At 45.4% G+C, this 14,475-nt stretch overlaps 1 pseudogene; it reads left to right on the plus strand.

The window, feature by feature from the left end:
* Positions 1-11,910: 11,910 nt before the first annotated feature.
* On the plus strand, positions 11,911-12,594 carry LOC136657384 (protein cornichon homolog 1 pseudogene; annotated as a pseudogene).
* Positions 12,595-14,475: the final 1,881 nt, after the last annotated feature.

A 14,475-nucleotide genomic window follows, 5' to 3' on the forward strand; every position in this document is an offset into this window, starting at 1 on the left:
GGACCAGTGGAGCTGAATTGTGCCGATCCAGAGTCCCATGTTGGACCTTGCGGCCTGACATGAGGCTTTTTGATTCAGCGCCGGCTATAGAGCCGCCACAGAGTTGAGTAGCCCCATTGCAGGCCTACTTCCCTTACTTGGGGAAAGGGGATGAATGTCTCCTTCTCCCAAGGAACCACCGGCAGCTGCCCAGTGCACGCAGGATACCACGGCAGCCATCTATGGCACTGTGGCAGCCCCGCACACCGGGCTGCTCAGGATTGGGCTGCCCATCAGGTCCTCACTCTTTGTATTTGTGTTGCAGGACCACCTCCATGCACCTTGACCTTTGTTACTCCTGGCTGGCTGTCAGCCACAGTTCTGGCCTACTGTTCTTAGCTTTCTTCCACTCTTTGCTTCTCAAAGTCTCACTAGTGGGCATGACTACACGTGTGCCAGAATGAGGTCGGCATGAAATAGTCAGGTCCTGAGGTGGTAGAATGGACTGTTTCACTTAGAGGCACATGGTGTTTATGGCTGCCTGAGTGCTGTTCCATGTGCACGTCTCCATCTGTGGTTTGTTTTCCCATGCAGTTGACAAGGTTTCTCCCCCTTTGACATTTTTTTTTCCTGTTGTAATGAATGTTAGACACAATACAACATGGAACAGTGTACAGAGAATCATCACATACGTCGTGTAGTAAGGAAGTTATAACATTTTAATGACTTGTAGCTATGTTCTGTTCTGAGCTTGTCAGTAAGCAGAATACGTGGAGGTATAATGTAAACTGATAACTTGAGAGACATATTTACAGGGAAAGGTTACAAGGCTAAGTATTTGTCAGTCAGGAAAACAATGATGAATATTGGATAGGGCTAGCATAGCAAAGATAATCACAGGTAAGGGAGGGACAAAAGGGACATCTACTGGCATTCAGATGTAACACACTATCTTTTCTGTTAGATCTTGGTAGAACTTACATGGGCAAACTGTAGCTCTTTGTGACGTGGGACCATGAAAAATACTGTTGTGTGGCTGAATTGATAGTAGGAAATTGGTCCGTACTCTCTTGGAGAGAGGGACTGTGGCAGCACCAAATAATTCTTACTGATCTCCACCTTGTGCAGTGCTAGGATTTTAATAGCTGGGGATGTTGCAGGCCAAGAGCGAGGACAGCATTAGCAGTCCCAGGAACAGGAGGAAGAACTTCAGATATGACAGGGTTGCATTTAGTGTGGTGTAACATGGAGGGAGTGCACTGTGGAGGAAGAGAGCCTGCACAAGACCTCCTAGGAGATTCCTAGCCATAACTAATGTGATCCATCTCTCTCCTTTTCACAATGCAACATGCAAGCTTTGCATATACAGGTAATGAAACTGTAAGCAATTATCTCTCCCTGCGGCACTGTTAGTAAGAGTCTGTTCAGCTTCTGAGATGTTTACCCCCAACCAAACTGCACATTAAGTTTAGTCCACTCTGTCTTTCCTTTTTATATTCCAATCCTAAACCACATTATGTGGAAATAGGTCCCACTGAAATGAAGGCTGCAATCCTATACACACTTACCTGAGAGCAAGTCTCATGGAACTCAGTGGAATTTACTTCTGAATCGACAGGTTTAGGATTGAACAGTAAAGGCGCAATCCTAACCCCTTATGTCAATGCTTTCCAGCACTGGCATAGCGGTGCCAATGGGACATGAGTGGCATCCTGCAGTTGGGTGTCACTCACGGAGGACTCCTCAAAGTGAGGGAATGTTTGTTCCCTTACCTCAGAGCTGCATTGCCCTTATGTCAATGCTGGAAAGCACTGACATAAGGGGTTAGGATTGCACCCTAAGTGACTTTGCTTCTACATCATCCGTTTAGGGCAGTGTTTCTCAACCAGTGGGACAGGTACCACCAGTGGTACTTGAGGTAGTGTCTGGTAGTACTCACCGGACTCCTGAACACCAGCCGCTTGGCAGTGAGACCAGGAATGTGGTAAAACAAACAGCAGTAGGAAGCATATCCTACTTTTTGGAATGCATATCCGCAGTGGAGGTGGAGAGGGTCCTTTGCTATGAAACCACACTGCAACTGCGTATATAGGTCTCTCAACTCTCACCTATGGTCCATACTAATAACATGTCAATCATGTTTGATATGATTATAAATGAAGAGGAAACTGCAACAGCCTAGGTCAGGGTTTTTCAAACAGGGGTGTCCTGGCCTCTTTCCCCTTAAGGGGCGGGGCAACCAGGAGGCAGGGAGGAGTCAGCGGAGCGATCCCCAGGAACTGAGGGTGCTGAGGGAGCGCTGGTCTTTCGGGGCTTGCAGGAGAATAGAAGGTGGGGTGATAAAGGATACTTGACCTTGATTTGAGATGAACAGCTATCTCCCTTCATGGTGGCAGTGATCTACTGAGGATTGAAAGCCATTCCCCTTTCCAACCAAGTGGGCCACGACAATGTACTGGACCACTGCATTTGAGTTCAGATGCAGATTCTGTAAACCGCTGGGTCCTTTCTCTTTCCCACATTGTATTCCCTTCCCTCAATCTTTCCTACTCCTTCCCTAGAACAAAGCCAAACTACATTAAATTCAGACAGCAAAGACTTTATTTGTCCAGCTTGCCGGGAGACTTTGGTACCAGGGATTGCTGAAACGTTGTTTATTTTCACATTAGCGGAGGCGCAGCTGGAGTTTGAGATTTGCGGCTTAGGTAGCCTCAGAGGCAAAGAGCCTCACATTTGGGGCGGAAGAATAAATAGCTTCAAATTGTCTGAAAGGAGAATTTGAGTGGAACCCTACCAACCCTACCCCTCCCCACTTCCTCCAGCTACTTAAATTCTAGTCATTAGCAGACACAAGCCTGGGGAAATAGTTCCAGGAGATCTATCCATATGCAAAGCTCTTTGACTTAGAAAGCCTCATGTCCAGAGATACCACTCTGTCTGCATAAATTCTGGCAGTCAGAAAACAGGCTTAAAACTTGTTTGATGCTTCCAACCATAGCATCAAAGTCTGGGTTTTAAAGAGATGATTTTTTTTTTTTTTCAAAAGTTAAAATCAAGACCCTTATAAAATCGAAAGATTATAAACTTGCTACTTCGGTCCCTCAAAGTAAGATACTTTGGAAACAGCTGCTTCCCGTGCTCCTGATTGGATTATCTATTCAGAGAACAAAGATCTCTCTTGTACTAAATCAGAGAACTATTGGTCCAGCTACCCCAGCGTCATTTTCTCTAACTGGCTACAACTGGTCAAGTCTCAGGCACAGATCTTGCCCAGCTCTGTTGCCTGAGATCTTTGAATTTCAAATGCCAGGGACTGAACTAAGGAGGTTCTTATTATACTAATAAAATATATGCATTGCCCTTGAACCGAAGGCAAACATTGCCCTTCAGACTGACATCAACTACCCTATGAAGACTAGTGAAAGGTTTGATTATGACTGCTATGTTTTTATTGGATTTGTACACTTTAATTGATATGGGCCACTTTGGAGGTCTCTTCAGAGACCAAAAAGCCAGGATATGAATCTCCAGAATAAATAAGTACATATAATTTGCCTTCCTGTTGGGATGATGTTTGGGCTTGGTCCTCTATCAGAAGCTGTCAGCCATAAAATTCACCTTATTGATGCTTCCCTCCACCAAGCCTGGAGAAGCACTATATGAGGGGCATGGGAATTGTTCCAGGGAAAAGTGACCTTCATTTCCCCTAGGACGCCTGTGTGCTCATTGCAAAGGATTGTTCATCTTGATGCCAAATGAATCCCTGTGAACTAGGTGCCTTATATTGCCTGATTGTTTTTTCATCTAGACCAGCAATTTTTAAGTTTTTTTTTCATCAGCACACTGACAAGTTGCAAAAATTGTCAAGGCACGCCATCAGTTTTTTGATAATTGACAAGGCACACCGTGCTGTTAGTGGGGGGCTCACGTCCTCCAAAGACCCTACTAATAAATGATTCTCCCCCAAACTCCCGTGGCACATCTGCCAACCATTTCCAGCACACCAACGTGTTGCGGCACACTGGTTGAAAATTGCTGAGCTAGACTCTCTACATTATCCTGATTGATAGCAGCTCTCCAATATCTGCTGTAACTAAAAAATGCAAGGGGTTTAACCTGTGGCCTTCTACATGCAAAATATGAGTTTCTCCATTGACCTATAGCTCTTGCCAACACAACTGAAGCGCCTTGCATATTTGGACTATGGGAGTGGAAGTCTTAAAAATGCCACTGCGCATCCCATATATTACAACTGCCTGGCTGTGGGGCAAGTGGGACAATTTCTTTTATTACTTGGGACATCTAAGCTAGAGGATGTAGTCCGAAAGCTCTCTGCCTGCATTTTAAGACCAATTGATCCCATAAAAGGAATTGTCACATTTGCCCTTTGGAACAAAGAAACAGAAAGACTGGAGCAGAAGCTGCTTTAAATTAGGTTAGAATTAGATGGTGTTACTCAAAGGTCTCACAAGCTCCCAGGGACAATGCAGTGAATGAAAAAAATCTGCAGAACACAAATCTATAAAAGCCGTATTGTAACATGTTTCACTATCTCCAAAAGTTAGCCAATCAGATATCATGGGGCCTTAGGCAGGGAACAGATCAGCTAAAACCATTATGCTAGTAAAGCACCATCTTGATATCAGGTTCTAGGCAGCAGTGAGGAAAGAAGGCCAAGACCTTTGTCTCTGCATCAGGTGTCACAAGAAAAAAGTCAGCCTCCAACATAGCTTTAATAAACTGAGCAGAGCACAGAGTGAGGCTGAGGTTGGGAAAAGTTCCCTCCCTAAGAAACCTGCTCTCCTTGTTTCAGCACCATTAATCATGTTGCGGTTTCCTGCTGTAGACTTCAAAGAGGATCTGGCTGACCACCCTGGGAAACAGGGAGGGGGCCAGGCAGTGGCAGAGAGGTAAGTGAAGAATTTAACTTACCTAATCTACTGCTCTCCATTCCTCAATGGGCCGGCTTGGATCCATGCTAACTCTTTGGTAGAATAAATCTGGTAGGTCCAAGAGGATGTCAGACCTAGTCCAGGAGCATAGGATCTTGCAGATGCTACTTCTGCCAAGATTTGCCCCAGGTCCCTCCCCCACTAGCGCAGCCCTATCATCCCCCAAATCACCCCCTGAACCAACCTACCTGCTCTGGCAATGATTTGGTGTCCTGCCACTGCCAGATCAGGCCTTCCTGGCTCCTGTGGCATCAGTAGCAAGCCATCTACTGTCAGAGCGACTTGGGCAATGGTTGGTCCAGACTTACAGTGACAAATCTCAAGATCAGTGCAAAAAGCAGTGTTTCATGAAAGTGTGTGTTTTCAGTGTTGACTGGTCCTTAATGCAGACACCACAAAGACTAAGCAAATGATATTTCTTTTCCAAAGCCAAGCTTTTTCTAAACGGCATCATACCAAAGCTACACCTGGGAAACGCTTTAAAACAACAAACATTACATTAATTGCTTTCACAGATGGTGGAGGAGTAATAAACATTGTAAAGACAGGTAAAAACAGAGATATAACATTCAAAAGGAGCCAGGGAAAAACAGTGGAAATAATGAAGTGAGATTAATCTTGGAAGCAATTTGAAATACAGAGACTCAATGCAAAAAGAGGATCTCAGGATGGAACGATTACTGAAATGAGCTTGACAGGAGTACTGGAGATCAAATTAAATATGACTCTGCAAGGTAATGTGAGGGAGGTAATAGCCATGGACTTGCATCCAACTCACATGTGCACCAGGAAGATGAGCCATTACTGACAACTGTCTGCAAAATGTCTCTCAGCAGACAGTCAGCTGGTGCTCAAAACAGACTCCATCACTTCCAAGCAATTGAAAACTAGTACAGACCATGGTTTAAGTTCCTCTTTTATTTAGCAGGGGGAGAGTAACTGGCCCACCTCACCCCAGCAGTGTCTTTTCTAGTGGCTGACAGGCTTAACAGCAAGGAAGGCTGAATCTGCCCAGTTCTGCCTTACAGTGGAACTTTTACAGATTCAGCTGAGACTTCAGAGAAAGGGAAGCTGTTGCCATATAGATGGTTCCCACAAGACATAACCCTTCATTATGGCCTGCAAAGTCCAATAATGGTTTGTCATGAAGTCTAAACCAGCCCCAGTGACAAACCATGGTTTGCCAGGGGCCATCAAACCAGGATCTGAAATCACAGTTTGAAGCTGATTTGCATAGCACTACTAGGGCCATCTCTGGTTTGCCAGGATATCCTAATCAAAAATCCATGGTTATGGATGTTTTCTGCCTGCAGAGTCTGCTGTTTAGGATAGCATTCGCGAAGTATGAGAGAAAGTGGCAGAAAGGAGAAACCACATGAACTGTGATTTGACCATAGCACAGATCATGAACCTGAAAACAAACCATCGTTAGCACAAACCATCATTTGAGATTATATCTGAATCAACTCAATGGGGTCAGAAAACATACAGGGAAACATGAAGAACAGCCCAATCCTATTCTCCAAACACACACACACACACACACCCGCCCACCAATGCAGCCATACCAAGGAGACTTGTGCTGCATCCTGTGGTTGGGGGGCAAATCAGGAGGTTTGGGAGAACAGAGCCCCCTCCCCTGAGAAGTGACCCATGCCTGAAATAAATGAAAGACACATGAGAAATGAAAGATTCTTATATGCCAAGGTGGAATAAGGGTGTCTTCAGAAGGGGAAATGGGGTGGGGCACAAATAGGCACCTCTTTTCAACTTCATCATGAACATGCTCTGGATCACTAGGCTAAATGGCCTTTCACTGCTCTGCTTAAAAGGAAATCAGAAGACCAGGCTCTTCACAATATTTTGTTAATGAAAGCTTATTTTCCTTTTGACTGCCGAGGCGTCACCTGAGTGAGCAGAGAAATGATATACCTCTTCTTAATAGCGATGAGGCCGGAGCTCACGCCGGTGTTTCATACAAGGCCGTTTGCCACTAGAGAGGTGTTGTTGAAGAACAGAAGAGAGTTAGGAGAAGAGCTGTAAAAATGATTAAAGGGACAGAAAGTATTGATTGATGAGGGGAAAAATTAAGAGTATGCTTAGCTCTGCTGAACAGCAGCTACAGGAAGATTAGCGGATCACCTTCGGAAAGTGCTTGAAGGGTAAAGATGAGAAAAGAGAAGCAACGGATATTGAGGGTTGGTCCGAGCAGGAAAAATGAAGACTAATGAGATTAAACTGAGCAGAAGGGAAATTTAGGCTAGGTATCAGGGAGGGCTGGATGGCTTTGGCGGTGAGATTGTTCCATTAACTAATCTCTCAAGAAGAAGGGGCAGAAGTACTTTGGATGAGTTATTAAGGCCAGCAGTAAGAATGGACAGGACTATACTGGATCATAAACCATCCACCACTTGAGGACTTAACTTTTGCCCTAAGAGAGGAGTCCTCAGACCTGGTGACAAAAGCTGGATGTCCTTCTTTGGAGGTCTGCTTTCCAGTAGAGCTTGTGGTTCAGGGTACGTTCCTGGTGAAGATACAAAACCACTTTACACTAATTCAGACCTATTGATGCCTCTATGTCAGTGATTTTCAACCACTATGCTGGGGACATTGGTGTGCCAAAAATGGTCTGTAGGTGTGTTGTGGGAGTTTCGGGGAGGATAATTTATTAGCAGGGCCATAATATGAGCCCCTACTGGCAGTTTGGTGTGCCTAACTAAGGGCCCAATTCTATCCAACTTTCCAGCTCCGGTGTAGCCACAATGTAGCCCCATGGTAAGGGAACACATGTTCCCATATCTTAAGAAGGCCCCAGTGACTGTCCCTCCATCGCAGGATGCAGTGCACACCCCACTGGCACAACTGCATCAGCACTGGAAAACTGAATAGGATTGGGCCCTAAATTGTGAAAAAAGTTGATGGTGTGCCTCAGGGGCTCTGAGAGGAATTTTATCAGGATCCCTATTTGAGCCCCTTTTGGGGGTACAAAGTTTTTTTGAGCCCCTTCCCTTCTCCATTGGATCATAATCTCTACAAATTACAATACATAAAAGTAAGTAGGCTGACGCAAAATGTGAATGCTAGTCTTCACCCAATATATGCAAACATTCTGAGATCACACAGATTTTTGGGCTCCCCTCCTTTGGCTCCCGGATCCCCTTTTTGATTCTGGTTCCAGGCATGATATACCCCTGACACCACCCCCTCTCATGGCCCTGGTATGCCTTGACAATTTTAGCACCTTGTCAATGTGTTGTGAGATGAAAAAGGTTGAAAATCACTGCTCTGTGTTGACGAGCAATTGTTCTCCAGGGCTTCAGACAAGTGTCTTTCTCAGCTCTGTCTAGCAATTCCAAGATTGAACATAGGACTTTCTGTATGTAAAACATGTACGCTACCACTGAACTATAGCCAGCCCACCCCCACATAAGATTGTGCCCAGTGTCAATAGTACAAAGTTGTATGGTACTGATTTAAGGTGGGGTTATCAGGTGCGTTGTTTCAGCACATTGAGGGCCTGATCCTGAGCCCTGCACGCCGGCTTACTGCCAGCATGCACTGTCACAAATGTGTCATAAGGCATGTTTCTGAGCCCTTACTGCAGGCCAGGTGCCCAGCTCTGGTGCTGGGCCTGCGTTCTGCCACCTGGCAGTCGTCTGGACCGCCAGGTGGCAGAGAGGTGAGTGGGGGTAGAAGGAGGAAGGTGGGAAGCATTCCAGGATGGGGGAAGCTGGGAGAGGGCAGGGAGGAGGCGTGGCAGGGGAGGGAACAGGGTGGTATGGGCAGAACCAGTGGAGCTCAGCTCCACAGGATCCAGAGCCCCACGCTGGGCTGTGCAACCCAACATGAAACTCCTTGATTCTGCGGTGACTCTGGAGCTGCCGCAGAATTGAGTAACCCATTGCAGGGCTACTTCTCTTATTTGGGGGAAGGGGACAAAAGTTCCCTTCTCCCAAGGAGATGGTGGCAGCTGCCGAGGGCACACAGGATTCCGCGGCAGCCGATTTGGGTGTCGCAGCAGCCTCACACTCCAGGCAGCTCAGGATTGGGCTGTGAGTCCTTACATTCAAGTGTACCAAGAGCTGCAGGTTACGCTGCCAGTGGCTCAGGCAGAAGGCCAGTGAAGGCAACCATAAGCCCTTCTGTCATGGATATGTACAGTTCAGGCCTAGTTGCACTGCAAGGCCTGAACCAAGCTAAAACAGTAACACAGAAGTGGCTTGCATTTCCTGGCTGCTAGGATTTACTTCTCAATGGATGGTGATTATGTAGCACCTAGGAGCCAGAAAGACGCCCATCAAGGATGGAATGCAGCTGTAGATCTCCAAGGGGGAGGGAAGAGCTGAGAGGGTGAGCTTCCAGCCCCACTTCCGGAGGAAAGGGTCTTTGTTCCTTGTCTCTGGGTGAGAGAGGTGGTGGGTGCACATCCTGCCCCGCCAGGACCATGTGCCCATAGGTAACTGGCCTGAGGATCTGCAAAAGAAGCTGACCCAGGTGAGGGTTAGAGAATAATAGAGTTAACCAGTTAACTTTGTTGTTTTATGCTGATATGTTTCCTAGAAGTTTTTATGCCTCTAGCATTTGCTGCCTTTTGTAACCTTTTGTAACCCTATGTATTTAATAAAGTAGAAAATCTTTTTACCATGTTGGTTCATTGTCTGTTGGGGACAAGGGTTCAGAATCCTGCCTAGCCGTTCAGCAAGCTACCAAAAATCCTCATTGTGGACTAGAAACTTGAGGACTGAGACTTTAAGTAAAGAAAGTGCTCAGTGCCTACAAGGGATATAGTTAAGCCTAAAGGGTCTTGGTTTCCCTGGACTGAGGCACTGGCTATCACAGGGTGGTGGCAGTACTACCGACCAGGGATCTTTGAGGGCTCTAGGGTTCAGAACCAACAACTCTGAGCACCCAAAACCCTGGGAGTGAGACCCAAGTTTACGACACCTTCATAAATGGCAGTTGTACGACCACGAATAATCAACGTGTCTATTACTACAAGTACAGAATGTAGTAATGAGCGTAGAATTTAGCACCTGGAAAAATTCAACTTTCCTTTTTATAAACCACATTTCCAGCTTTTCTGATGGCAACAATAAGCCTGAAAATGTATTTAGTTAAATATTTGTTTAAAGATTTGCATCCCACCTCTCCACCAATATATCCAAGGCAGCTGAGCACATAAAACCAACGTGGTAGAAGAGAAACATAATTACCACGAGCAATAAAACAATTTAAATTCAGTATCAAAACAGAGACAAAAACACAGAACAAAACCAATAAAACACAGCTGGCAGAGAGGACAAAAACACTGTAATGCGGGAGCCAGGTTCTTAACCGGAGCTGCTTGGCAACACCACATCACCCCAATTTTCTGTGGATTGTGTTAGTTACCAGTGTGTTTTTCAGGACTCAATAATAATAATAATAATAATAATAATAATAATAATAATAATAATAATAATAATGGTATTTCTATACCGCCTTTCTTGGTCCTCAGATTTCTCCTTAGACTTCATTCAAGGCGGTTTACATAGGCAGGCAATTTTTAAATCCCCATAGGGATTTTTACAATTTGAAAGAAGGTTTCTGTCTTTCAAGAAACCACAACATTCAGGTGTTTCTTTCTTGATCTGGCCGCACATTCTGGCCTCCATCCTCCCACGCTCAGAGCAGATGGAATAGCTCGGCTCAGCTTGTCAGCTGCTTCAAGGTCGCACGGTGCCGGTGGCCTCGAACTGCCGACCTTCGGATGTTATCTTCAGGCAAATGGAGGCTCTACCCTCTAGACCAGACCTGCTGCCCTAACCAGCAATTCAAGGTGCTGGTTATGACCTTCAAAGCTGTAAACAGCTTGGGACCTGGATATCTTCAGGACCGTCTTCTCCCATAAATGTCTTTCTGTATGCTCTGATCATCAGCTCAGGTCTTGTTCCCTGTGCCTTTGCCTTCAGATGCACAATGGGCACCTACCAGGAGCAGGTCCTTTTCAGTGGTGGCACTGACCTTGCAGAGTGCTCTTCCCACTGAGGTTTACTTGACCCCACCCTCCTCCCTGCAGTCTTTCAAGAGATTGGTTAAAACCTTGTTCATCTTTTGGTGGGGACTGAGGGTTGTAACGGTGCTACAGTTACTAGGATGGCCTCCAGTCTGGATTTTTTTTGTCAATATTCCTACTTTCTTTATTCATTTAATTCTATTATTGTTTCATTCTCTGTTTCATAAGCTGCCTAGTGGCAAGCTGGATAAGGATGTTTTTAAATGAATAAATGACACTGCTTAACTTGAAGCCGTGCTTGAAAGGGAAGGTTTTCTGACAGCAGGAAGCCAAAAGAGGAGGAACATGCTTAGGTGACACATTTCATCATTTTTTGACACAACCACCAAGAAAGCTCCATCTCTCACACACTCCAATCAGACACTGTTCAATGGGACACAGAGAAGGGTCTTCATTGAAGAGCACAACAGCAGGTACTTCAAGTATCCTGATCCCAAGGTGTATGGGGTGCATAGCTTTGCTTCTTTCACATAGTTCACCAAATCCTGAACCAACTAAGGCCGCAATCCTAACCAACTTTCCAGCACTGACATAAGGACAATGCAACGCCAAGGTAAGGGAACAAACTTTGCCTTACCTTGCGGAGGCCTCCGTGACTGCCCCCCAGCTGCAGGATGCAGCACACGCCCCACTGGCACAGCTAAGCCAGTGCTGGAAAGTTGATTAGGAAGGTCCTCAACATACAATGTGCTTGGTTTGCATAATTAGATTTCCAGAATCTGTTTTTTCTTGGCTCAATAGTTGGTTGACCCTAACTACAGAATTCATGTTTGTTTGTTTGTTTGTTTGTTTGTTTGTTTGTTTGTTTGTTTGTTTGTTTGTTTGTTTGTTTGTTTGTTTGTTTGTTGTGGTTTTAATGCAGGATCCCAACATTATGGTATATGGATCATATGGATTATGATATGGATAGGCCGCGCGCCGCCGCTCCGCCATGGCCTTCACGTTCGCCGCCTTCTGCTACATGCTGGTGCTGTTGCTCACCGCCGCCCTCATCTTCTTCGCCATCTGGCACATTATAGCTTTTGATGAGCTGAAGACTGACTACAAGAATCCCATAGACCAGTGTAATACGCTCAACCCTCTTGTACTTCCAGTGTACCTCATCCATGCCTTCTTCTGCGTTATGTTTCTGTGTGCAACAGAGTGGCTTACGCTGGGTCTCAATATGCCATTATTGGCGTATCACATTTGGAGGTATATGAGTAGACCCGTGATGAGTGGACCAGGACTGTACGACCCCACAACTATCATGAATGCAGATATTTTAGCATATTGTCAGAAAGAAGGATGGTGCAAACTAGCATTTTACCTTCTATCCTTTTTTTACTACCTATATGGCATGATTTATGTTCTGGTGAGCTCTTAAAAGATGACATCCAGTGGATTTGGTTCCAGCACAGTGCATGCAGAGAAGCCACAAAACAAAGGATTATTTTCCAAGAAGAATCTTTCATCAGGATTTAGCAATGGAAGCTGATGATCAGCAGATGCAATAGGGCAAGAAAAATGACTCCCTCTTCTCCCCCCTGCCTCTTATAATGTGTCCACTTTTTACTACTCATGCAAAGACTGTGTTTTGCTTTTTTTTTTTTTAATTTACTGGGATGTTTAAAGTGACTGGGATATGGATAGAATGAGTCATTTTGAAATACAGAGATATACTGGCATTCCTCCGGAACAGCTTGAGACATTTTCAGTCCTGTGCAGTGTCTTGCAGTATAAGGAAACCCTTGATTATTTCAATGTGCTGGCTGCGTGCTGGTAAAAACAGAGCAGGTGAACAATGTGAGAGTACTCACCCCCTGCAGAGAAAACCCTCCCTGATCATACCAACCATGATCAGAAACCCAGCTGGAAGCAGCCATCACATTTTGGGACCTGCTGTGCTTAACATTGTCCTTGCCTTTCAGTACACTCAAAGCAAGACCGTCGACAAAAACAGCGAGTCTCCACCCGGGTGAGGCGTCTTCCACATCCACTATTTTGATCACATTGTACGTTAATGAAGCAGAGCAACACTTGCTCTTCACAAGTGAGCTTAATTCTGTCCTTCTCTTTCCAACTCTCAGCTCTTGCTGATGAAGTACGGACAAAAATGGAAAGATGCTTCAATGATTAGACTACATTTTCTAAGGCACTCGGATGGGACTGTGATGCATGCCAAAACATAAAAAATAAAAATACTGGAGCAGAACCAGAATATCAGCTGAAGCCTGGTTATATTTGGCTCTCTGTTTTATCCTTCAGCTGTCCTGCAGTGTTGCTATCTTTGTCCTGGAAATGGATAGCATGTTCTGACTTTGTGGGGATTTTATGAGGCAAGTTGAGGGCAATTTGGAAAGTGGAACAGTCCACTGAAATGCAAGTTTTGGTGGGCCTTATTTATCCATAGGTTCCAAACCTGTGATTCTGCGCAGGTTCTGAATCCATGCTGGAAGGCCCCAGCTGACCTCCCGGATGCAACCAGAAGCACCTTCCGATCATGTATGGGAGGTTTTCTGAGGCACGAGGAGGCTGTGTGTGGCCTCTCTGGGCCTCAGAACACCTCCCAGAGGTATTGGAAAGGTTTTTCCCAAAACTGGCAGTGCCTTTCTGACAGCTGTGGGGGGTTTACAGAGGTCTGAAGCGGCCATGAGTGGTCTCTGCAGGCCTCAGAACACCTACAGACATGACCAGGAGGTGCTTCTGGTTATGACCTGAGGTCCTCTGATGGCCCAGTTGTTGATTCCATAATCCGTGGGTTTTGGCATACGTGGGGGGTTCGAGAATGGATCTCCCGTGCATACAGAGGACCAACCTGCATTGTTTTCAGGTGGTTGTATCAGTATCAAAACCAGGAAGCCTGCAGAAGCCAAGTGTGGGGATGTCTCATCTTGGTCTAAAGAGTACGTTTCCCTCCCATTAATGTACTAAGGTTTTGCCCTGAGCTTCCACTTCCTCCAAAGCTCATTTTGCATTTCTTACTAGAGCGAAATGATGTAAATACTCAGCAGGAGCAGAGATTAAGGGAGAGGTTTTTGCTTTGGTGTTTGCGGCCACAATTATTGCATAGCTCGGTTACCCTGTAATAAAACAGTATACTGGCCCTAGGCAGATTAAGAGGCCACGAGAAGACCGAGGAGAGAGGACTGTGTGATGCTTCCTTGGAGTCTATTCTTTCAAATAAAGAAGTGCCTCCAACTCTCTTGCTTGATTGAAAATGATGTTAAATGATCTCTCGCGGTTTGAGATTCATTGTAGTCTGTAGCTCCTTGTTACCTCAACAAACCCACTTGTTACAAACCATCGCTTCCGGGTTGTATCCTAAATAAAACTCGTAACACAGCAGAAGGAGGAGAGAAAAGGTGTTTGCAAAAACTTATGAGGTCTTGATGGCTCAGGAGCCCAGGAATGAAAATAGCTACCTCCACTTCTATTGATCTATCAGAAGTCGGATGTTTCATTTAGCCATCGTGGCTATTTGTCACTCATGCCTCTACCCCAGTGTTG

Source organism: Tiliqua scincoides, chromosome 7, assembly GCF_035046505.1.
Source record: "Tiliqua scincoides isolate rTilSci1 chromosome 7, rTilSci1.hap2, whole genome shotgun sequence".
Lineage (NCBI taxonomy): Eukaryota > Metazoa > Chordata > Lepidosauria > Squamata > Scincidae > Tiliqua > Tiliqua scincoides.